The sequence below is a fragment of the Scyliorhinus canicula genome, chromosome 19 (assembly GCF_902713615.1).
Source record: "Scyliorhinus canicula chromosome 19, sScyCan1.1, whole genome shotgun sequence".
NCBI lineage: Eukaryota > Metazoa > Chordata > Chondrichthyes > Carcharhiniformes > Scyliorhinidae > Scyliorhinus > Scyliorhinus canicula.
Window position 1 is genome coordinate 77,328,145 of NC_052164.1, and position 25,826 is coordinate 77,353,970.

Below are 25,826 nucleotides of genomic sequence, written 5' to 3' on the forward strand. Positions count from 1 at the left end.
AAGGCATTTGATAAGGTTCCCCATGGTAAGCTTATGCAGAAAGTAAGGAGGCATGGGATAGTGGGAAATTTGGCCAGTTTGATAATGAATTGGCTAACCAATAGAAGTCAGAGAGTGGTGTGGATGGCAAATATTCAGCCTGGAGCCCAGTTACCAGTGGCGTACCGCAGGGATCAGGTCTTCATATTGCAGATGATATGAAGATTGGTGGAGTTGTGGATAGTGAGGAGGGCTGTTGTCGGCTGCAAAGAGACATAGATAGGATGCAGAGCTGGGCTGAGGAGTGGCAGATGGAGTTTAACCCTGACAAGTGTAAGGTTGTCCATTTTGGAAGGACAAATATGAATGTGGAATACAGGGTTAACGGTAGGGTTCTTGGCAATGTGGAGGAGCAGAGAGATCTTGGGATCTATGTTCATAGATCTTTGAAAGTTGCCACTCAAGTGGATAGAGCTGTGAAGAAGGCCTATGGTGTGCTAGCTTTCATTAGCAGAGGGATTGAATTTAAGAGCTGTGAGGTGATGATGCAGCTGTACAAAACCTTGGTAAGGCCACATTTGGAGTATCGTGTGCAGTTCTGGTCACCTCATTTTAGGAAGGATGTGGAAGCTTTGGAAAAGGTGCAAAGGAGATTTACCAGGATGTTGCCTGGAATGGAGAGTAGGTCTTATGAGGAAAGGTTGAGGGTGCTAGGCCTTTTCTCATTAGAACGGAGAAGGATGAGGGGCGACTTGATAGAGGTTTATAAGATGATCAGGGGAATAGATAGAGTGGACAGTCAGAGACTTTTTCCTTGGCTGGAACAGACCATTATAAGGGGACATAAATTTAAGGTGAATGGTGGAAGATCTAGGGGGGATGTCAGAGGTAGGTTCTTTACCCAGAGAGTAGTGGGGGCATAGAATGCATTGCCTGTGGAAGTAGTTGAGTCGGAAACATTAGGGACCATCAAGCAGCTATTGGATTGGTACATGGATTATGGTAGAATAGTGTTGAATAATTTGTTCTTAAGGGCAGCACGATAGCATTGTGGATAGTACAATTGCTTCACAGCTTCAGGGTCCCAGGTTCTATTCCGGCTTGGGTCGCTGTCTTTGCGGAGTCTGCACATCCTCCCCGTATGTGCGTGGGTTTCCTCCGGGTGCTCCGGTTTCCTCCCACAGTTCAAAGATGTGTAGGTTAGGTGGATTGGCCATGATAAATTGCCCTTAGTGTCCAAAATTGCCCTTAGTGTTGGGTGGGGTTACTGGGTTATGGGGATAGGGTGGAGGTGTTGACCTCGGGTAGGGTGCTCTTTCCAAGATCTGGTGCAGACTCGATGGGCTGAGTCGCCTCCTTCTGCACTGTAAATTCTATGATTAATCTAGGACAAAGGTTCAGCACAACATCGTGGGCCGAAGGGCCTGTTCTGTGCTGTATTTTTCTATGTTCTATATATGTTTGCATATCATGACAGGTTTTGAACAAATTCCGGCTGTTTAGCACAGAGCTAAATCGCTGGCTTTGAAAACAGACCAAAACAAGCAAGCAGCACGGTTCAATTCCCATGACAGCCTCCCCGAACAGGTGCCGGAATGTGGCGACTAGGGGTTTTTCACAGTAACTTCATTTGAAGCCAACTTGTGACAATAAGCGATTTTCATTTCATTTAGTTTTCAATTGGAGTTTAGGGAAGCTGAAAACTGGGAAAATATTAAGGAAGGGCTGAAAGAAATCATTCACAAAAGCAGCTGCTGAAAATCTAAAATAAACACAGAAAATGCTGGGAATACCCAGTTCAGCAGGCCTGGCAACATCTGGGGCGAGGAAGAGTTATTGTTCTAGTTCTGCAATCTTTCATCAGAACCTGGAGTGAAAAGTTCAAAATGTAATAGGTTTTCAAATGACTGAAAAGGGGAAGGTGTGTGAAAAAGAACAAACAATAAGATTTTAGATTGAGTGGAAGATATTAAGTGACAAAAGAGTTGATTGTGTCAGATCAAGGGGAGTGGCACTGAGTTAAGTAAAAAAACACAAATGTTCTCGTTGAATTGTGAATAGAAGAATAGATGCTGCTGGATGAAATATTTCAGATCCATTACGTTAGTTCTTTTTTGTTCTCTTTGCCATCCTCTGTCTCAACATAACTGGACCACTACTGAGCTGTGCCTCCAAGCACTACTCCTATCAAAGTAGCCACTGGACCTTACTCCAAGACACAACCCCAGGTCATACTGTGACCTTTCCGGCTATTGAATTGATTTTGTTCCCTGCTTGCTTGAGAAATCCTGATGCTGTTACGTTGCTCTGGATTTGATGTCTCTTGTCTTTTTGGATCCAAATCCCTTCTCATTGCCTCCCTTCCACATACATGTCTCATTGAAAAACGATCAAGAGTTGGCAGGAACCTCAGAAAAATGGACAAAATGAAACCAGCCCTGAATGTACATTAATATATGAAGAGGAGTAGCGAAAGTGAAATGAGACAGGGACGTGAATTGTATCTCAAATCATTTGGATTGCAGAGAAAAATCGAAGTTTGAATTTCTCAGCAATTACGGATTTGGAAATTTCAGATTGATATTGTGAGAGTTCATGGCCGGGATTCTCTGGCCCTCCGCGCAGGAATCGCGCCCGGCGCAGGGCCGGAGAATAGCCGTTCACGCTGAAAATCCGGCGCTTCCGCGATTCTCCGCGGACCCGCCAGACCCGCGTGCGTGGTTGACGTGGCGCCGGTCGGGGGTCGCTGAATCAGGCCCATGCGCCAATTCTCTGCGGTTGACGGGCCGAACTCCCACTAAGTTCGGCCGAGTCCCGCCGGCGTGCTTCAAACCTGGTACCACCCGGCGGGAGCTCGGACCTGCGGCCGCTGTGGATGTCCTGGTGGAGGGGGGCGGGGATATGTGACTCTGGGGGGGGGGGGGGGGGGTCCACGGGGTCCAGGCCCGCAATCAGGGGCTTCCGATCGGCGGCGGGCGCGATCTGGAGGGGGCCTACTTCCTTCCGCGAGGGCCCGCTGTTAGGTCCCCGACATGTTGCTCCGGGCCGGCGCGGAGATGGCAACCATGCACATGCGCTGGTACGGAGATTTTGGAGAATCCCGGCCCATGGCTATATATGTTCAAGAATGATCTGGATAGATTCTCTGATCCCCGATGGCAAAATTGCGTCCGTTGTCAGAGCGGAGAATCCCTGGTGATGCCAAAATTGGGGACGGAGCCGTTTTTGTGATGCGCTGCCCCCTGAAAAGCGGCGTATTCTACGAGTACGCCACATGCTGTATCCACGGCCTCAGGCCATGCTTCATCCCCGACTGGCCGAGTTCCCGATGATGTGGGACATGTGTGGTCTCACCCGTTATGAACTCAGCGTGGCGGCTGCGGACTCAGTCCAGCGGCGTTTCAGTCGGGGGAGAGACTATTTTTGTGTGCAGGTCCCCGGGCTGTATGCAGCCGCCGTGTGCATGCACGGCCACAGACCTGGCAATGCTCCGGGCCATATAGATAACTCAAGCTGGGAGCTCTACGCTGCCTGGCTTCCAGCCCCTCCCGGAGCAGGGAATCGGTGGCTGTTTTGTGCCAGTTTTCCTGGCGTAAAACACTACCGTTTTCACCCTGGCGTGGGGACTTAGTCTCCCAAACAGAGAATCTAGCCCCAGGGCTTTGTTCATGCACTTCTCCCGTGCGCTGAAAAGCTTAGATTTTCGAAATTTTTTTTGAATATATCCTTGAGGATTTGGTTCAGTTTATTACACTTTTACCCTCAAGTTAAGCAAGTTATAGGTTACAGTGCTCTTCATGACTTGATTTCTTAATCTGAGCGAGCTTCTCCAGCTGGAACTGTGGGAAGGTTGCTGTGCTCATTTGACCTGACAAGTTTAGTTTATTGCACCCCACCCACCCCCACAGGTGTGAGCTTGAATCTATAGCAGCCCTACAGTGCGAAAGGAGGCCAATTCAGCCCATTGAGTCAGCACCAACCCTCAGATTGAGCTCTCTAACTAGGCCCTCACCCTATCCCTGTAACCCAGCGCATTGATCATGGCCAATCCACCTAGCCTGCACACCTTTGGACTATCGGAGGAAACCTTAGCACCAAGAGGAGGATGTGTAAACCCCGCCCCCATTTTCAACATTCTCATATATGGTAACGAAAACCTTTAGAAGAAAATGACGGGAAGAAAGCAAATGTTTAATTTTACGATGATGTTACTCCAGTGTTGCGCACAGCAGTGTTTGAGAGATTGACCTTCAAGTTCTGGGGACACCAGGCCAACCCTGAAGAGTTGGCAACACTACTCACCTCTCTTCAGGGATCCATCAGTAATCGCTGGTGAGGGGGTCGTGCTGTAACCGGCAATGTCTGCCATGGCTGATGGTGCTGCTTACTGGTGAGCTTCCAGCCTCTGATTGCACAACGGCTCTCAGAGGTTCTGCCCACTGGGGGCTTAATTGGACAGGAGACCCCCCATGTTTTGCAGGGAAGTGCTTAAATTAAATGCAATTCAAATTACTATTCAAAGAATTGAGGATCATATTGTCTGGCCAACGTTGCCTCTCAACAACAGAGATTAAACAATTGTCCGTCATGTTAAAATGGACCTCTCAATTATAGAGTACAAAATGTAACTTTCGAAACAGCAAATTACAATAAGTCAGGGCATCACAAGGAGTGATCAGCCTGGGGAATAAAGTTCAAAATGTTTTTTTCTTGTTTTTTTGTGGAAATGATGAAAACAGCTGAATCTAAGTTACTATGAGTTGAAGAGTAGCCTCACCAAGGCATATTCAGCCTCAAAAGCATATAGAATCATTGAATCCCTACAATGGAGAAGGAGGCCATTCGGCCCAACAAGTCTGCACCGACTGTCCAAAAGAGGAGCGGAGCGAAGACAGCTGGACCCGCAGGGAAAACTGCGACTCTGGTAGAGGATCAATACAGCGTGAGGCTCGGGAGGCGAGACAGTTGGATATGTGGAGTTTCCCAAAACGGGGCAGAGGATCAATACAGCGCGAGGTTTGGGGCCTTCACTTACGTTGCGGAGCGGAGACAGCCAGACCTGAGAGGGACTCCTCTACTCGGGCAGCGTGCTGAGTTTGAAAAACAATCCAGCAGTGATGTCATAGGGAAATGGTAAATTCATTGGTTAGTGAGTGACTGACAATTTGTATTACCTATTCTAAACTACTTTCAGATTAAAGATAAAAAGGAGAAATATTTTGCAGATTAAAAAACTAAAAATCAGTTGGAAATTTAAAAAAACTAATAAAATAGAGATGCAGAGCCAGGTGATGTATTGTACCTGCATGATGTGGGAACTGGTAGCCCTCATTGTGGTTGCTAGTGAACACGTCAGTAGCAAATGCTGGTTGCTCAAGGAACTTTGCCTCAGAGTTGATGAGCTGGAGTCTGAGCTTCGGATGCTGGGACACATCAGGGAGAGCTACCTGGACACTGTGTTTCAGAAGGCAGTCACGCACCTTAAATTAATTACCTTGAATTAAACAGTGGTCATGGACAGGAGGGTGTGACTACAGTGAGGCAGGTAGAGGGATCCAGGAGGTAGGGTTTTAGGAGCCTTAGTTCCTGTCCTTGGCCAAAAAGTTTGAGATTCTTGCTCCCTGTGAGGACAGGAATGGGGTCTGTGGGGAGGATGAGCAAACTGACCACAGCAGCAGGGTACAGAGAGCCATTCAAGTTGGGGGGGAGAGAAGAGAAATGCCGTCCTAATCGGGGAATGTATAGTTAGGGGCATAGATACTATTCTCTGTGTCAGGATTGAAATTCGTGAAGGATGTGTTGCCAATCTGGTGCTCGGCTTCGGGATATTTTGCCTGCGCTGCCATTGGAGTGGGAGGATAAAGATCCAGTTGTCATTGTCCATGTAGGTACCAATGACCATGGCAGAACAAGGAGAGAGGTTCTACTGAAGGAATATGAGCAGTTAGGGGCTAAATTAAAAAGCAGGACCAAAAAGGTAATAATCTCCACTGAGCCACAAGCTAATTGACACAGGACAAATAAGATTAAAGAGGTAAATGCTAGGCTCAAAAGTTGGTGTGGGGTATATGGGTTTGAGTTCATGAGACATTGGCACCAGCACTGGGGAAGGACGGTGCCGATGGGATGGTCTTCACCTGAATTATGCTAGGCCCAGAGTTCTGGCAAATCACATAACTAGAGCTGCAGATACGGCTTTAAAGTGGTGGTGGAGTGGGAGTGGGTGATGGTGGTGGGGAAGGGGGGGGGGGGGTGAGTTGAATGGAAAATGAGAAAATCAAAGTGAAACGAGAAGGTAGGAGCACAGGTTAATGGTGAGGTTGATCGTTACCAGAAAATAAAAGGAGGGGACAGAATGTGTGACCATCATATTGCATTAAGAAATCAGACAAGAGTGCGGAAATTTGATAATAGAATAGATTTAAAGGCTTTGCGCCGGAATGCACAAAGCATTGAGAAAAAAATTTAATGAGTTAACAGCATAAATAGAGACAAAGGGACATGCTTTGGTTGCAATTACTAAGACAAGGTGGCAAGGAGACCAGGGCCAGGATTCTCCAATAATGGAGCGATGTCCCCACGCCCGCCAGAAAACGAGTGTGAATCACTCCGGACTTTTTTCTAAAATGTCTGGGGTGATTTTCCATTTTAAAGGGGCTTGCAGGGCTCCGGCATGTGCTGCGTAGCTCCTGCTGCCGATATGGGGCCCTGCGCTTCCAGCCGCGGGTCCACGCATGTGCACACTGGCCGCCTACGGCGCCGGCCTCGTGAAACATGGCGGACCCACACAGCGGGCCGGTGCGGAAGAAGGTAGGCCCCGCCCAGATCGGTGGCCCCCGATCGTGGGCCTGGCTCCCCTCGGAGAGTGATCCCCCATGCCCCCCACCATGACGGCCACTGCAGCCGCGATGCCGAGCTCCCGCCGGGTGGAACCATACGAGAACCTCGCTGCCCGGAACTTGGCTGGTGGACCGCGGAGAATTACGTGGGGGCCTCTTTCAATGGCTCCCGACCGACATTGCGTCGACCCCCCGTGCGCGGCTGGTGCCGATTCTCCGGTCGCTGAAGAATCGCGCGAAGGCGTCACATGTCCCATTCTCCGCCCCTGCGCCGGCCGTGAGTGGGGCGCGGCAGCTCGGAGAATACAGCCCTGGTCTGTGGATTGAATATCCAAGGGTGCTCAGTATTTCGGCAGGATAGACAGAAATGGAGGTTGTGCAGCTTTGTTCATAAAGGAAGGGATCAATGTTGTAGTGAGAAATCATACAGGCACTGAAGATAAAGACATGAAATCAGTCAGGATAAAAATAAGAAATAGCAAAAGAAATAATTCCCTGGTGAGTGTAATCTATTAGGTCCCCAAACAGTAATTTCACAGTGGGGCACAGTTTAAACCAGGAAATATTGGAGACTTGTAAGAAAGGTAGGACAATAATCATGATTATTTTAAATTGCATTTAGACTTGATTCAGCAAATTGGCAAGGGTAGCCTTGAGAAAGAGTTCACTGAATATGCTAGGGACTATTTCTTGGAGCAATGTGTTGTGGAGCCAACCAAGGAGCAGGCTGTTAAGGATCCTCAAGGGAAGAGTGATCATAGTACAATAGAATTTCAATATCAGTTTGAGGGCGAGAAACTGGAGTCCCACGCAAGCACTCTGGAGTTAAACAAAGGCAATTATGTCGGCATGAGGACAGATTTGGTCCTTGTGGACTGGGCAGGAAGACAAAAGGTAGGATGGTTGATGATCAGTAGCAGTTGTTTGAGGAAATATTCAATTCCTCCTAACTAAAATATATTCCAGAGAGGAACAAAGGTTGTAAGAGGGGGAAAAACATTAATAGCTAAGCAAGGAAGTTAAAGATAACATAAAGGCAAAAGCTAAGGCATGCTGTATTGCAAAGGCCAGTGCAGCATGGAAGATTGGGAAACTTTTAAAGATCAACAAAGGGTTACTGAAAAAGTAGTAAAAAGAGCAAAGGCAAATTATGAAAGAAAACTAGAGCAAAATATAACAACAGATAACAAAAGCTTCTATAAGTATACAAAAGGGAATAGAGTCGCGAAAGTGAATGTTGGTCCCTTGGCAAATGAGTCCGGGAAGTTAATAATGGGGAATAAGGAAATGGGGGAGAAACTAAATCAATATTCTGCCTCAGTTTTCACGATGGAGGACACTTGTATCCTCAGATAATACAGAAGTAATAGAAAGGGGGAGATTCAGAACAATCATTATCAATAGGGAAAAAGTACAAAATAAACTATTGGGATTGAAGGCAGACAGATCCCTGGACCTGATGGCCGACATCCTATGGTCTTTAAGGAAGTGGCAGCGGAGACTGTGGATCCATTGGTTATAATATTCAAAACTTTCCTGGATGCGGGAAATATTTCAGTGAATTGGAAAAAGGCGAACAAAACCCCATTATTCAAAAAGGGAGGAGTTAGTTTCACATCTGTTGTTGGAAAATTGTTAGAATCCATTATTAAGGAAGTAATAACAGGATATTTAGAAAGTCAAAACGCAATCTGTCAGAGTGAGCTTGGTTTTGTGAAGGGTAAATCGTGTTTGACTCATTTGCTAGTAATTTCATTGCAGTGTTAATGTAAGCCTACTTGTGACAATAATATAGATTATATTATATTTTAGGGTACCTCGAAAATGTAACAAGCAAAGTTGATAATGGAAATCCTGCAGATGTAGTATATCTGTACCCCAAGAAGGTAGTTGATAAGGTGCCGTACAAAAGGTTAACACACAATGTAGATCACATGGAATTAAGGGCAATTTATTATCTTGGATGAAGACTGGCTAACCGACAGAAAGCAGAGAGTCGGGATAAATGGGTCTTTTTTCTGGTTGGCAAGAGGTGACTAGTGGGGTGCCACAGGATTTGGTCCTCGGGCCCAACTATTTAGAATATATAGACTTATTTAGATTTGGATGAAGGGATAGAAGGTAGCCAAATTTGCGGATGACACTAAAATGGATGGGATGGGGGCAGGTTCTCTAACCCTGGGCCGGGTCGGAGAATCGGTAGGGGGGCGTGATTCACGTGACTCCGCCCCGACGCCGGTCCGCTGATTCTCTGGTCACCGGAGAATCGCCGCCATTGGCGCCGGTGCGGTCGTTATGGCGCCGGTCTACGCGGATCCCCGGTGATTCTCCACGCGGGATGGGCCGAGTGGCCGCCAAGATAGGCCGATTACCGCCGACGCCGTTCACGTGTGGTCCTACCCAGTGGGACCTTGCCGTGCACCTGTGGGGAGGCGACCTGGTGGGAGGGGGAGGGGGGATCCGATCCCGGGGGGGGGGGGGGTCCCTCTACGGTGGCCTGGCCCATGATCGGGGCCTACCAATCGGCGGGCCGGCTTCTCTTGTTGGGGGCCTCTTTTACTCCGCGCCGGGCCCCTGTGGCTCTTTGCCATGTTGTGACGGGCTGGCGTGGACAAGGAAACTAGCGCGCATGGACGAGCTCATGCCGGTCGTAACGTGCATGTGCGAATTTGCACCGGCCGCTGCGTGCATATGCAGACCTGCGGCACCCGTTTGACACCAGTATTGACAGCTGGTGCTGCATGAGTCGCTCCAGTACCATGCTGGCCCCCTGGAGCGCGCAGGATCGCTGATTCTGGGGGCCTGTTGTTGGCGTTTACGACGTCGTCAACACTTCGCCTCAAGATCAGTGAATCCCGCCCAGTAAGTTTCAACGAGGAAGAAATTTTCAAATGGATATAGATAGGTTAGGTAAGTGGGCCAAAATTTGGCAGATGAAGTTTAATGTGGATAAATGGGAGATTACCCATCCTGGCCAGAAAAATGGAAAGGCAACTTGTTATCTAAATGAAGAAAAACTTCAGAGTGTTTGGTGCAGAGAGATCTAGGTGTCCTCATGCATGATTCTGTGAAAACTAGTGTACAGGCACAGCAGGTAATCAGGAAGGCAAATGGAACATTGGCCTTTATAGCTGAAGGAATTGAGTATAAAATAGGGATCTGTTGATGCAACTGTACAAGGCATTGGCTGGACTGCACCTGGATTACTGTGTACAGTTTTGATCCCCTAAATTGAGGAGGGATGTAGCTACATGAGAGACAGTTCAGACGAAGTTCACTAGATTGATTCCAGAGATGAAGCCTTTGTCTTAGGAAGAGAGATTGAGAGGTTTAGGCCTACGCTCTCAAGTTTAGAAGAATTAGAGATCTAATTGAGGTATATAAGATGATAAAAGGTATTGACAAAATAGGTGTAGAGCAGATGCTTCCTATTGTGGGGCATTCTAGAATGGGAGATCATAGTTTTAGGATAAGGAGTAGCAGAATTAAAACAGAGATGAGGAGAAATTACTTCTCCCAAAAGGTTGTGAATCTGTGGAATTCACAAACCCAGAGTACAGTGGATGCCAGGACATTGAGTAAATTTCAGGAGGAGATAGACAGGTCCTTAATAGTAAAGGGTTAAAGGTTTATGGAGAGTGGGCAGTAAAGTGGAGTTGAGGTCAAGCTCAGATCAGCCATGATGTTATTGAATGATGGAGCAGGTTCAAGGGGCTGAACTGCCGACTCCTGCTCCTAGTTCTTATGAGTACCTCACCAGGCCCACTACCCTGCTCTATCCTGTAACCCCACCTAACCTTGGGGCACTAGCAGAAGTGCTAGCCACTGTGCTACCATGCCACAGATCGTGATTCAGAGGTTATATGCTCTTAAATGTAAACTTTTGAAATTATTTGTGGAACATGTATATTCTTGAAGAATAATTTTCATCGACGTATCAATTTGAAGGTGAAAAATCTTGTTCAGAATCTCATGGCAAGTGAAACTTTTGACACAAATCCAGAGAGTTATTGCGTTTTGAAATATGAGTAAGTTGTTTGACATCATTATAAATGTTCCTATCACAGAAAAAAATTATAAACGTTCCTGTCGCAGGATAAACTAACACGACGCTGTTCATTTTAAAATAAAATCCCTTCGACCAAATTGAATAGAAATCCAATTACATTGTTAACAAATGAAGACAACTTCTGATTTGCCCCATCACAGTGCAGATCTAATACTTCATGCGGGGTTTGTTTTGAAGGCTGCAATGCGTGAAAATGGGTGGTTTGTCTGCATCAGTCATTGTTAAGTCTGTCTCTGTCAATCATACCTTAATCGCCCGTTCGGAAAGAAATAGGGAACTTCCAAAATTTACTTATGGATGCACTGATTATCACACTAAGGGTCAAGTTTTGACTTCAGTGCTCCTTGCGTAGAGTTTTGTGTTTCATAGTTGCATTGGTATCCGAAAATGCTGTGGTTTGAGCACTTTAGACTGGTCGTAGCTGAGGCTTTGTTCAAGCTATGTATTTCCAGTGTGCAAAGCTGTCGTCTGATTGCTAAGATTAAAGTTTAGGGCGCGATTCTCCGCAAAGGTGGAGAGTCGTGAAGGCTGCCATGAAAACGGCTGTGCTTCACGGCAGCCTCCATGCCCCCTCCCGGGACCCGATTCTGCTCCCCGGTCGGGGCTAGCATCGCGGCCCCGTGAACTACGGCATCGCGGGCTTAACGAATTTCGCCAAGCCCGCGCGCCAAAGTTAGCGACGGCTGATGCATATGATGACGTCAGCCGCGCATGCGCGGATTGGACGACTCCAACCCGCGCATGCGCAGATGACGTCATCTGTGCATATGCGTCAGACCCGCGCATGCGCGGTCCGTAATGCCCCTCAGCCGCCCCACGGACTGATCCAGCGGGGCGGCGGAGTAACAGAGTGCGCGGGATAAGTACCCGCTGCCCGCGATCGGTGCCCACCGATTGCGGGCCCATGCCAATCGGTGGCATGGTTGTGCAGAACGGCACTTTGGCGCGTTTTCACGAACTTATATAGCAGGTGTATTCAAATTCGTGAAAACGGCCGTAAAGGCCTTGGAAATCGGCACATCGGCCAGGGGAGAATCGCTGCTCGCCGTAAAAAAACGGCGAGCAGCGATTCGTGTCGGGGGGCGGGCGTGGGGGGGGGGGGGGGGGGGGGGGAGAATAGCGGGAGGGCGTCGGACCAGCGTCGCCGTAAACATTTGCGCCGCCCGCTATTCTCCGCCCCGTCGTGAGTGCGGCGAATCGCGCCCTAAATCCGCCATCTCCCCAGTGTAATGAAATGAAGAGGAGAGGTCAGAGACAGTTGTTTCAGGTAAATCACTTAGCCACCCATGTTCTTTTTAGAGTTGTATTCCCAGAAATCTACTTCTCCTTTGTGTTCTCAGTGTGTTGTTACCACAGTGTGTCTTACAGTAAACAAATGACTGCAAGTTCTACTTATTTAAATCAAACATTTGCATTCATTTATTTGCATTTATACAATGTTATAATGAATCAATCACGTCATCAACATAAGTTACACTACAGAGTACTACAAGAGTTCATACGAGTCCTTGACTTAACTTCAGAGTGACTAGCAAGTACCAGACTGATATTTGTCTTTATCTGTGTGCTGAATCCTGTAGCCCTCAGTGTCCGGCCTTTGGACTGGTCTGTTCCTGGCTCTGGTCTTCCTCGTGTTGACCGGTGAAGGTCACTGTTGCTTCGTTGTTGCTGAAGAGCGAGATTCTAAGGTGGTGCAGCACCTTTTAACCTGCTTGCATTTCGTGCCATTTTTGGGGTGGTCCCTGGGTCATTGTCAATCAATTGATCAGGGCCCGATCAACCTGATCGATCATGTCCAATCAGGGGCTGTCACATTTTTTTTGGGTGGGCACCCAATGGCCATGTCTGTAAGTGTTGGGGTCAGGTAGGCCGTTCCAAATAAGGAGTTTAGGTGCTGCTGTGTCTGGTAAATAAGTTTGATTGACAGGATAGTTCTACTATTCCTGGGATGGCCTGGAGATGGCCTTTTTCCTGTGTATTGTAGAGTCTGAGCTGCAGTTTAATCATCAGTGTTTATTTGAGCTGCAGCCTGCTTGCCCTTAAGCTTGCTCAATTCTCCCAGCATCCTATGCTGGATGCCATCTTAGGTGGCCGTTTGGCCACATATCCCTCCTCTTGATCCTGAACGCGAAGCGTAGTGGACCACAGGCTCAGGACCAATACCTGTCAGGCTTCCCTCGTCACTCATTAGTCAAGCAAGGCCTAGTGCATTTACACAATAAATTCAATAACATATTTACAATCCATCTAACACTAATTCTGAAATTATAAACACACAAAAAGAAAAACGTTCTACTATTGCCTATGGATACTTTATAGATGACAAAGTACATTTGTGGGTCTGAAGTAAATGCATATTATCGGTACATTAGTGCAAATAGAAACCCTGGTGGGTTTCTTGGTTTTACATAATCAGAGGGGACCTTGCTTCAGACATAGGTCCCATATTGTCGCTGCGTGATCTTCGCTTTCCATCGGCAGAATTGGACTGTGAGGATGATGAGATTTATTAAGGTGAACAGGATCAGAAGGAGAGCCAGGTGTGATAGGAGGTGAATGAATCGGTGTATTTGCATGTTTGAGACCCAGTTCCAAAAATCATCCCAGTAGGTGGTGGCCTTAATTTCTTTAATTTGTCTTTTGACTTCTTGAGTCTGTTGTAATCTTTTACTGAATGCTTTGTGGGCGGTAGCCAATTTTATCCAAATCTGGTGTAATTCCTCTGATAGGAGTTTCAAATCTGTGTCATGTTCCTCATAGTACTCCCCCTGGTTCTGTCGGAGATCATCAGTAGCATTTCCACCCACCCTCTCCCTCTTATGTATGTCTATCAGTTGAATTAGGGCCACCCTGGCCGGTATGTCAGGTTTGATGCAGAATGTGTTGTTTGTAATGTTGCAATGAGTTGTGCCATACAGGTGAATGTTGTCATACAGGATTTTCCCTGTGTGCTTTAGTACTAATCCGATTTGTGAATCGGGAATGGCTTCAGGACAAATAGAGTGGGGTGTTTTTTGGGGTTGGCTTTGGTCCTGTCCTGATCTCATGTAAGGCAAAATTCCCCCCTATGAGTGTCCCGGGCGCCTTTGCCCAAGGTCCCATCCTTTTTCTGGGCTGTTAGCGAGACATTTCGGGACACCCATTGTTTGAAAATCCCCACCAATTCCCTGCCATGGTGACACTCAGATAGCATTCAGCTGAGCTACCATTTGGCTTTTTGTAAATATGCCTCTCATTATTGCACCCAAATATTATACTTTTATCAGGGTGTAACCAAAGTACACCATCCTCACGTTCCCTTGCATCAGTGGAGCAAACCAGAGGTATCCTGGGTATAAAAGGTTCATATTGTTTGGAATGCCCTGAGTGTTTATCCCGATGATGACTATGATGAAGTAGATTCCAGGTTGCATTTTTGCCATTGTCCGTTGGCGTTCTGAGGAGATCAAGCTTAATTTCCATTGTTATAATTGTTTAGTATTTGATTTATCCATGTTTGAGTGTCTTTAAACTATGCGTGATGCCCTCCCCCTTTTTTAAAATCAATTGTCGAAGATTGGAGTGGTCGGAAAATGATCTTCTAACTGGCCGGCAAATTAGGGCGACCTGTGTAATATATATTTGTTTTGTTTCTCCAGGGAGCAATTAGATTTAACAAACCGCCTTTAAGATTTAAAAATGCAGCAAACCGCCTTGATGAATTGAAATGCTTTAAGTGATGGGTTCAAAAATTCTTGTACCTTGCGTTTGTTTGTAAGTAGTCTGAAACTCATCATCTGGGCACCTTAAATTCCAGCAGTCCACATGACAGTTTGTAAATCGCCCAACAGAGACTCATCCTCAGAATCACTTGTCTTATGGGGCCCGATCCTTGTTTTGTCACCGGGTTTTCAGACACGCATCTGTTCATTATGACACACAGTGAGGTTTGAAGCAGTCGCCGTGAGCTGTCTGTCCTCATCCCCTATCCTAATGAGTCGACTGGGGCGATTCCTTATCTAGGAAGGGGTTACGCTGTCGAGGGTGACTGTTAAGGTGGTCCAGTGCCGTTTGGTCAAGTCTTGGCTGTCATGTCCGGGGCTAGTGGGATGTATGCTGACAGGGGAGTCAAGGATGTCACGGCGGTTGTGCCAGTCTTCCAGGGTGCACAAGTTGCTTGGCATCTCCTGGTTGGTTCGTGCATCTCGGGGCACTTAGGCGTGGAAGGGGCTTTGACTGTGGCGGGGAAGTGATATAGAAGTTAAGCTGTGGCGGAGAGGTGGAAGGTCATCTTCTCCCATCGCTACTGTCAGGTGGTGGAAGTGGTTGTTGTGGGCTCCATATGCCCAGCATCCTATGCAGGACACCATCTTGGGCGGCCATTTGGCCACAGTTGTGACTGCGGTGCTGCCTTATTGCATTATCCTCCGTCAGCCCATGATCTGTCCTGTCACAATGATTTTGGGGTTGTGTGATACAGCGGTGCACAAGCTTGTAAAAGCTGTGGTGGGCGGTGAACTTGTGAGCTTGGTCATTCTCTCATAAAGACTGTAGCAACTATTTTATTCTCCTCCCCTAGTACACCTATCGTTCTTTCCAGTGAGGTAAATGCAATAAGCCACATTCTCGACCCACTTTTCAACTCTTGCCTCTTCTACTGAACCTCTTCTATGACAACCCAGGTCACCTCATAAAATCTCGGCACCGTTGCAGCTTCATTCGAGAAACGTTTGTGGACATTCTAAAGATAGCTCGAAATTGGAGGCTCGTCTGATGTTTTCCATTGTATTTTCCTTGTCTGAACTGTGCAACACAGTGTTCATTTAATCTCTCTGCCCATTCAAGATTTAAGATAGTCCCTTGGTGTCCTTAGTACTTTAGGCTTCACATAATGGGGGCCTGTAGAGCATGAGTGGCTTGATATAATACCACCTCCTGATGGAACGATCTCATTCTCAGGCCATCTTGCGCAGCAAAAGCAAGGACTCCTTTACCCCTTTCAGCTTGTTCCATTCTCACCTCAAAGAGTTTCCAATCTTTTACCTGCATAGGTTGAGGTAATTCACTCAGCTGCCTCAGGCCTCTGACCTCACTTCTCCCACACAGTATTTGCAGCTGCTTCCTCCCTCATCTTCATTTCAGCCCCTACAGGTCTGTCTCCTCCTGTGACCCATCACCCATTTCCCAGTTCTAAAGCACTCTGAACTTGCCTCAGCCAAATGCTCAACCATATCATCAACTACTTCCTTTTCTTGATTTTATCCTTTTCATACCTTTTTAACCTTGCTCCTTTAAAAACCCAACCCTTGCCTCTTCATCCTCTCCAGTGTCCTCTTTCTCCAGGATTCTCAAGACCATGGTTGGCACCCAGTTCATGCTCAACTCTTGCACCACTCCTTCTGGTGATACCTTCAATCCGGTTTCTGTACTGGTGCACATTACCAGCTAAATCCATTTCTTGTGCCATAGTTCTGACACATAATTGTACACTTAATTGTAACAGAAAATTTAAGGAAGATCTCAGGAAGGAACCAGTATTAATAGATCTCTGCCCCTTATGTGACCTGGGGTCACGTGATATGAGTGAGAGAGTGGTTGACAGCTCTGGGTCAACTCACTTTTTAATCCATCTTTTCATCAGAGAGCACATTTCATATTTGTGTGTTCTTGGGTTACATGGCTTGTGCTATGTCTCGCGAAGCGTTTGGTTGGTGTCTTTACGAGAAAGCAGAGATAAAATGCTGAAATCTTCATTTGACCATGGCAGCTGGAGTGGGGTGGGGTGGGGCCCTGCTTGTGGTGGCATGGTTTCTGTTCAGCGGGCTTTCGCCATGGCAGTGCTGTGTGCATCGGATGATGGCTGGAAACGAAGATGTTGGGCTGGATTTTCCATTCTGGAGACTAAATTCTCCCGCCAGCGGAGAATCACTCCTGGTCTCCGCTGGTGCTGGGAGTAGCGTCTAGGTGCCATTCCCTTTCCTTTTCCATGCAAATGTGAGTCTGGAGGAGAGCTCGCAGGATTCTGTGGAAATCCCTGGAATCGGGAGACCAATTTCAGCGGGCGACCTGACACCGAACTCTGGCAGCTGAACCCCCCCCCCTCCCTGTAATGCAAATTCACCACCCCTCCACTGACAAGTAGGGGCACCTTCTTCCCCCGACCACCACGGGAATAATAGATCACCCCCTCCTCCCCTGACAACACTCAATCAGGAGGGGTGACTCGAACCCCACCTCACCGACACACCTCTGTACCCATCAGAAAGTTGGCATAGTCGTATTGTCACTGGACTAGTAATCCAGGGTAGTGCTCTGGGGATCTGGGTTCAAGCCCCAGCATGGCAGATAGTGAAATTTGAATTCAATAAAAATCAGGAATTTAAAGTCTAATGTTGACCATGAAACTAATGCCAGCCAGTGGCACCCACATCCCACAAACAAACAAAACATACGAGAGAAAAGTAAGGACATAGCTTTGAGGAAAAAGTAGTTCAGAAAAACTCAGGAATTAAAAATAATAGGAGTAGAAAGCTGACTTTGTGACTTCTGAGCAATACGTTTTTTTCTTATTTTTCTTTTCCCCATGGAACACCCCCTCTCCTCCACATCAAGTTCAAGAAACTCTTTATCCTCTGATGGAGATTATGCAGTCACAGCAATTGTCTATTGCTCTCCAGGAAGTCGTTCTCAAGGTCACATAGTTCTTTCAGACACAGGTCTCCATGTAGTCATCCCTGGGTCCGATAAGATGGATGATGTGCAATGGGGTGACCCCAAGAGGAGTCTGGAAAAGGAAATGTCTATGTTTGGATCCTATCATTTCATTATTGGACAATTGAATGCGAAGTTGTAATTGAACAAATGATTAGCATGAGATGCAATCAATCCCTAAAAATAAGCTACTTTTACAGATAGTCATAAAGGAAAAAACCTTGGATGAAGAGAGGAGGAGCATTGTTAGCTCCAGCTTAACAACCTGATCAGCCTTACTGCAAGAAAGAGATTAATTGTAGTCAGTCAGGACCAGGCCATTCCACCCTTCTGATAAACTTCTTGCCTCTCAGGGGTCATATGCCTACTAAGTGTTGACGGCGGCGTCAAAACCAGCGCGAGCATCAACGGACCTCCAGGCCCAGCTATTCACCCCTTCCCCAGGGGCTATAACGGCGTGTGAGTGCTGTGTGCTGCTCTGATGCCGAAAGCCAGCCCCCCACGGCCGGTAGGGGTCCACGCATGCGCGCCACGGCTGGCATAGGTCCGCCCATGCACACCACGGCCGTCTCCGCGGCGGCTCCTGGGTAATATGGTGCAACCCTGCAGGGGCCTGGCGCTGAGGAACATAGCCCCCCTGGAATGAGCCCCCCACCTATCGGTTGCCCCCGATCGTGGGCCTGGCAACCATGGTGGACACACCCGGAGTCGGCTCCCCCCCCGCTCCCCCACAAGGATGGCCCCCACAGCCAGAATGCCGAGGTCCCGCTGGGTAGGACCATATGTAAACCACGCCGGCGGGACTCGGCGGAACTCAGCGGGCACTTGGCCTGTCAAGCGCGGAGAATCACAGGGAGGGGGCGCTTTCAACGGGCCGCGGCCGGCACCGCGGTGACCTCTCTGGCACGATTGGCTCCGAAATTCCCCAGTTGCCGGAGAATCCCGGCCTATGTATATTCTGATTCTCTGTTACATTTGAACTGTTGCTTCTCACTAAACCATTTAATTTTTTTAATGAAATCGCTTGCGATGGCTCTACTTTTTTGAGTTGTGTTATATCCTGATCAACTCTAAAACAGCAGCTATTAGGTGGTCAATTCAATGCGTCCTGTGATTTATTTCTACCCCTTTAATTTTAAAACTGCGGGCAAATTGTGGCCCTCCTTGCACTGTCATAAACTCCAGGGAAAATTCCAGCGGTGTGTTGGTGCTCAATTGAATGCTGAGCATGCTCAAGCATGCCTTTGTGAGGCCAGCTGGAATATTGTGTGCAGCTTTGGTCTCCTTATCTGAGCAAGTATATTCTTGCAGAAGAAGGAGTGCAGCAAAGATTTGCCAGACTGATTCCTGGTTTGGCCGGACTGATGCGTGAGGAGAGATTGAGTTGGTTAGGATTGAATTCGCTGGAATTCAGAAGGATGAAAGGGGGGAATCTCACAGAAACCTATAAGATTCTAACAGGGCCAGACAGAGGAAATACAAGCAGGATGTTCCCGATGGTGGGGATGTCCAGAACCAGGGGTCACAGTTTGAGGATACAGAACAGACCATTTAGGACCGAGATGAGGAAAAATGTCTTCAACCAGAAAATGATCTGGTTGATCTGGGGATCAAGTGCTATATCTAACTCCTGCCAGAAAATTACAATAGAGGAAAACGTTTTAGGGCTGGATTCTCCGATTCTCAGGCTACGTTCGGAGGATCTGTGGCGTTTCATATCAAAAACATCGGCGCCGCCACAGCACTGATCCTCCGACTGGTGAGGGGCTAGCTGCCACGCCACATAAAATGTCCGGCCTCCACGCCAAAAACGGCCGGAGAATTGCCAGGTCCATGGCCGTGCTTGCGCACGCTCAGCGGTCGCGCCGTGTAACATGACGCCGGCTGTGCACAGACTCGACCTGCCAGATGGTGCCCGCTAGACACCCCCTGGCCACCCCCCACCACTCCCCCCAACCCTCATCAAAGCCCCACCGGACAGCAGCACGGCTCCTGCCCAACTGTGGCGGCAATGGACACAGTCCGCAGCCGCCATGCCGGGTTCCCGACCGCTGAGACCCACGCAGTCGGCAACCCGGCCCATCGAAAGCGGAACATCAGGGGAGGGCCTTCAGGTGACATCCTGAGGCTGTCCCAACGGCATGCGGCGCTCTCCGCCGTTTTGGAGGGGGCGGTGCCTGTGAAAACAGGCGCCGCCTTCGATTCCATTGTGAAAAGGGATTCTTCGCCCGATCGGCGATTATGAAATCGGTGTCGGGGAACGGAGAATCCCACCCAACATGTTTAGAATCTGCAGTTGGGTTGCTTTTCAATGTTTAGTGAGACATTCAAACATTTTTTTTTTAAATTTAGAGTGCCCAATTAATTTTTTACAATTACGGGGCAATTTAGCATGTCCAATCCACCTGCCCGGCACATCTTAGGGTTGTGGGGGCGAAACCCATGCAAACACAGGGGGAATATGCATAGTCCACACGGACAGTGAGGATCCGGGATTGAACCTGGGACCTCAGCGCCGTGAGGCTGCAGGGCTAACCCACTGTGCCACCGTGCTGCCCTTATGTTTAATGAGACATATACTTAATGCATGAAACTACATTCAGAGAAAATCTGTAGGAAAATTCAAGGAAAATACTTAAAAATTGTAGTCAAGCACAAACATGCGTAACTCACTCAAAATGCTACCATATTCTTTGATGATTTGCAATTGGTTTTCCCCGAGATGCCTAAATATAGAGAAAGTTCCACATCAATACATTTACAATAGCGTATGACCCAGGCAAAGCAACAAACAGCATAATATTCTGAAATCCATCAGTTCCTGACATGCTGGCAGACAACTCGTTGCTCACTATGTTTGCAGAAAACGTTGCATCAGGAAAAATAAATCACGCGTAGTTTGTTCAGCTTGTTCATAAACTGTACATAAACATTTTAAAGGGTTCTGCAATGAAAGTATATCATATTAAATATCTGATCTGAAAGTGTAGAGTTTCAAATGAGGAGTGTCAATATTAGGCATAGTGCAAGCAATTGTTAAATTGTAGGATTTTGATAGTGCTGCTGATTTTTAGGCTTCTATATTAGTTTGAAGTAATATTTAAGGGTTTTGCCTAACCTCTTTAATAGTCTGCTTTTGCCTAACCTCTTTAATAGTCTGCTTTAAATTTCTGTCTGTTGAGTAAGGCAGTTAAATATATAAAAACAGGCTGCACACAGTAGTTTGTCTGATTCAAAGCAGCCACCAGATTCCGTTTCATTGTGCAACTCCAGCTTTGTCAGCTTTACTGAAAGATTTGAACTCAGCAGGTTAAATTTAGTATTACATATTTAAGAAAAGCTATCATATCTTTGAATCAGACTTATGATTGCTAATGCCATTATCTGTAGAACAGAACATCTGCATTTTAAAAATAAATTATTCCCTGAGATGCTGGGAATTACTATTGACATCTGTTCTCTTTTTTTAACTTAGAGTACCCAATTATATATTTTTCCAGTAAAGGGGCATTTTAGCTTGGCCAATCCACCTACCCTGGACATCTTTTGGTCGTGCGGGTGAGACACATGCAAACATGGGGAGAATGTGCAAAACTCCACACAGTCTTCCGAGGCTGGGATCAAACCTTGGTCCTCAGAGCAGTGAGGCAGCAGTGCTAGACAATGTACCAACATCTGTATATAATTGTTTTCGGATTCATGGGAATAGGTTGGCATGTCTATATGAATTGTTCATTTAGGACTGCGATGAGGGAACAACATGGTGGCACAGTGGTTAGCACTGGGACTGCGGTGCTGAGGACCCGGGTTCGAATCCTGGCCCTAGGTCACTGTCCGTGTGGAGTTTGCGCATTCCCCCCGTGTCTGCGTGGGTTTCACAACCCAAAGATGTGCCGGTTAGGTGGATTGGCCATGCTAAAATTGCCCCTTAATTTGAAAGAAATAATTGGGTACTCTAAATTTAAGAAAAAAAGGACTGAGATGAGGAGAAATGGGACTGAATGTGGACTCGGCGGGACGTTCCTTGCCGAGGCCCCAAAATGAAGCAATGTCCCATTTGATGGCGGGGTCGTTCTCAATGCTGCCAGTGCTGGGAAACACCCAGGTAAATGCACTCGACATGGGACTCCGTTTCATTTCCATTAAATCACGCCCTTCATTTTGTTTAATCACTTCTTCTTGATTCATACCCTGTTAGATCAGGCACAACTAAGGACACCTTGTTATAAATTCAGGATTTAAAGGATTTGATATCCCAACCGCTAAAACCTACAAGATGGTGGTTGTCTTCTGAAGCATTGATTGTTGTAAGTATACTTATTTCAAGTGCCCTCCAGCACTATGGAAAAGTCAGCAATCTTTCTGTGTGAGCCTAAACGACAAGTTTCAGGAAACTCTCCAACCATCAGATAAACTGAACCATGTCCTTCCTTACCTTACCCACATTACATGGCAGATAATATCAGATGCAGGAGTCCTGACTGATTTCTCATCGAATCGTACTTTCAAAAACAAACTGCAACATGTTTGGTCGAGACCAGTTAACTCGGCATAAACTGCAGATCAACCTAGAAACCTTCTTAATGTATTGGGTCATACACTATTGTAAATGTATTGATGTGGAACTTTCTCTATATTTATGCATCTCGGGGAAAACCAATTGCAAATCATCAAAGAATATGGTAGCATTTTGAGTGTGAGTTACGCATGTTTGTGCTTGATTACAATTTTTAAGTATTTTCCTTGAATTTTCCCACAGATTTTAAACATAAGGGCAGCACGGTGGCACAGTGGGTTAGCCCTACAGCCTCACGGCGCTGAGGTCCCAGGTTCAATCCCGGCTCCTCACTGTCCATGTGGAGTATGCATATTCTCCCCCGTGTTTTCATGGGTTTCGCCCCCACAACCCAAAGATGTGCCGGGCAGGTGGATTGGACATGCTAAATTGCCCCTTAAATGGAAAAAATTAATTGGGCACTCTAAATTTTTTTTAAAAAGGTTTAAATGTCTCATTAAACATTGAAAAGCAATCCAACTGCAGATTCTAAACATGTTGGGCGGGATTCTCCGTTCCCCGACTCCGATTTCACAATCGCCGATCGGGCGAAGAATCCCTTTTCACAATGGAATCGAAGGCGGCGCCTGTTTTCACAGGCACCGCCCCCTCCAAAACGGCGGAGAGCGCCGCACACCGTTGGGACAGCCTCAGGATGTCACCTGAAGGCCCTCCCCCGATGTTCCGCTTTCGATGGGCCGAGTTCCCGACTGCGTGGGTCTCAGCGGTCAGGAACCCGGCATGGCGGCTGCGGACTGTGTCCATTGCCGCCACAGTTGGGCAGGAGCCGTGCTGCTGTCCGGTGGGGCTTTGGTGAGGGTTGGGGGGAGTGGTGAGGGGTGGCCAGGGGGTGTCTAGGCGGGCAATATCTGGCAGGTCGAGTCTGTGCACAGCCGGCGTCATGTTATATGGCGCGACCGCTGAGCGTGCGCAAGCACGGCCATGGACCTGGCAATTCTCCGGCCGTTTTTGGCATGGAGGCCGGATGTTTTATGTGGCGTGGCTGCTAGCCCCTCACCAGTCGGAGGATCAGTGCTGTGGTGGCGCCGATTGTTTTGACATGAAACGCCACAGATCCTCCGAACATAGCCTGAAAATCGGAGAATCCAGCCCTATACGGTAGCATGGTGGTTAGCATAAATGCTTCACAGCTCCAGGGTCCCAGGTTCGGTTCCCGGCTGGGTCACTGTCTGTGCGGAGTCTGCACGTCCTCCCCATGTGTGCGTGGGTTTCCTCTGGGTGCTCCGGTTTCCTCCCACAGTCCAAAGATGTGCGGGTTAGATGGATTGGCCATGCTAAATTGCCCGTAGTGTCCTAGGAAGTAAGGTTAAGGGGGGGGTTGTTGGGTTACGGGTATAGGGTGGATATGTGGGTTTGAGTAGGGTGATCATTGCTCGGCACAATATCGAGGGCCGAAGGGCCTGTTCTGTGCTGTACAGTTCTATGTTCTATGTTCTATAACGTTTTCCTCCTATTTCTGGTTTCTGGCGCCTGTGACTCTCAGATTCATTTTGATCCATTATCCTAGCTGGCATCTTTATGTACTATCTTTATATCAGAGGGTTCTGTCTGCGATTCAAGAATATTGGCTTAATGAGTTGAAAGTTACATTTTCTGAAGTTCAAAAAAGAAATCCTTGGATTCAGTGCCATCCATGCATGCCAAGTTGTCTTTGCCAAAGTTGAGCACAATTTGGGTCTAACTTTGAAGTTGCGCTCACAGGCGAAACCCCAGGACCTTCTATTTCTATTGAGAGACTGGAACATTGTTCTTGCACTAGAGAATAAATATGCTCATCGAAGAATGATGTGGAGTAAGAAAGCATCCAAATTTCGTTCTGTAGATTTTGCTGTTCTCATCTGGAGCCCATTGGGGATTCTTGGAAGTGAAGCACGTCTCCTGGAATCAAAATTTCAGTCATGATGTGCAACACGTTATTGATAGATTTGGTCCAACCAGCTGCTGAATTGTTCCCTGACTTGAGGCTACCGTTTCTAGCCACAATGCCTGTCAGTTTATTCTTCCAATAAACTCCATCTGAAGATTTCTCCTGCGGGTAAGCTGTTTCCTTAGCACATACTGATTCTTAACCCAAATAACTACATGCTGTATTCTCTGTCGACAGTTCAAAAACCATGTATGATGATGTGCCTTGCATATAAAATGGAGCGATATTTAGGGCAAAGTCTCGGTAATCCTCCTCGTCAACATAAATGCATCGGAATAATCCCATTGTTTTGTTTTTAATTATTTTTTAAAAACAATTTACAGCCTTCAAATTATGTAGAATGTTCATGTGTTCAACTTTTTAATGTTGGTTTGCTTTTTGGCTACGGAGTTTAATATGAATTTTACACCACAAGTTGTGCCTCTTTGTGAAACAAAATTGTCGTTGATCACATATTAAGTTTCTTCCCTCTTTTGAAATTAAATTGATGCTTTCTTCCCTGCCCAACAGACTAAGATCCTTTTTCATGCTCTGCTGCTTTGTTCTGCCCCCTGAACCTTCCAACTGTATTTCTCACAGAGTATGATTTTATGAGCTTGCATTCCTGAAAACATGAACCTGTTCCTGAGCTTTCTGTTTTAGCCCACACAGACTTTGATTGTTCTGCCAGACTTAGAGATTGTTGTAATTTGCAAATAGCTGTTCCCTTCGGCCATAATTGGCCACCTATAAAGTTTTCCTCTTATGTCTGGTTTCTGGCACCTGTGACTCTCATATTCATTTTTATCCATTATCCTAGCTGGCATCTTTGTGTACTATCTTTATATCTATGGTGACCAGTGTTAAGTTCCAGGTGTGTATGGTTTCCCTCACTGTTATTTGATTTTCATGGAAATCACACCATTAAAGGAGCTGAGAACATTAAAAAAAATACAAATGTTCAATGTTATAGAGTCCACACTCCAATCTACGTGCAAATATGGAGAGAGGAGGGTGGTTGGATTGTATGTGGGGAGGGAGCGGTTGGTGGGTGGGAGGGAGGGGGTAACAGAAACAGCTGTGTTACTTTTCTCCCTGGGCAAACTGTGAAGCTGAGTTCCAGTGATTGGTTCTTCGCAGGTAGACTCCCTTTGGATGGTGCAGGGTTTGCCAACATGACCTGCACTGCCAACTGCGCATTGCGTCACTTTTACTTGAACCAGTATTGTATTCAGGAGGGCCTTTTTTATTTAACCATGGGCTGGATTCTCCGAAAACCGGCGCGATGGCCGGGAACCGGTGCCAAAGGATCACTCCGGCGTCTCCCCCCCCCCCCCCCCCCCCCCCCCCCTCCACCCCCCCCCAAACGTCGCAATGTCTCCAGGCCCGAATGGGCTAGCAGCGGCGTGACGCCATTCACGATGGCGTCACCCTACGTGGACGCGCCGCATCACAGCACAAAAGACGCGCTCCCCACCCCCCCACCCCCTGTGAAGACCCGCTAAGGTGGACGCCCGCCGCGCAGCCCCAAGGTTCCAGGGGCGCGACATCGAGGCACTCCTGAATGCAGTACAGCAGAGGAGGGAGGCCCTGTACCCTGGACATGGCCGCAGGGTCGACCCATGCCTCAGCCGGCGCCTGTGGAGGGAGGTATCATAGGCCATTAGCGCTGTGGCTGTGACACCAAGGACAGGCACCCAGTGCAACAAGAAGGTGAACAACCTCGTCAGGGCAGCCAGCGTGAGTACCCCCCCCCCCCCCCCCCGA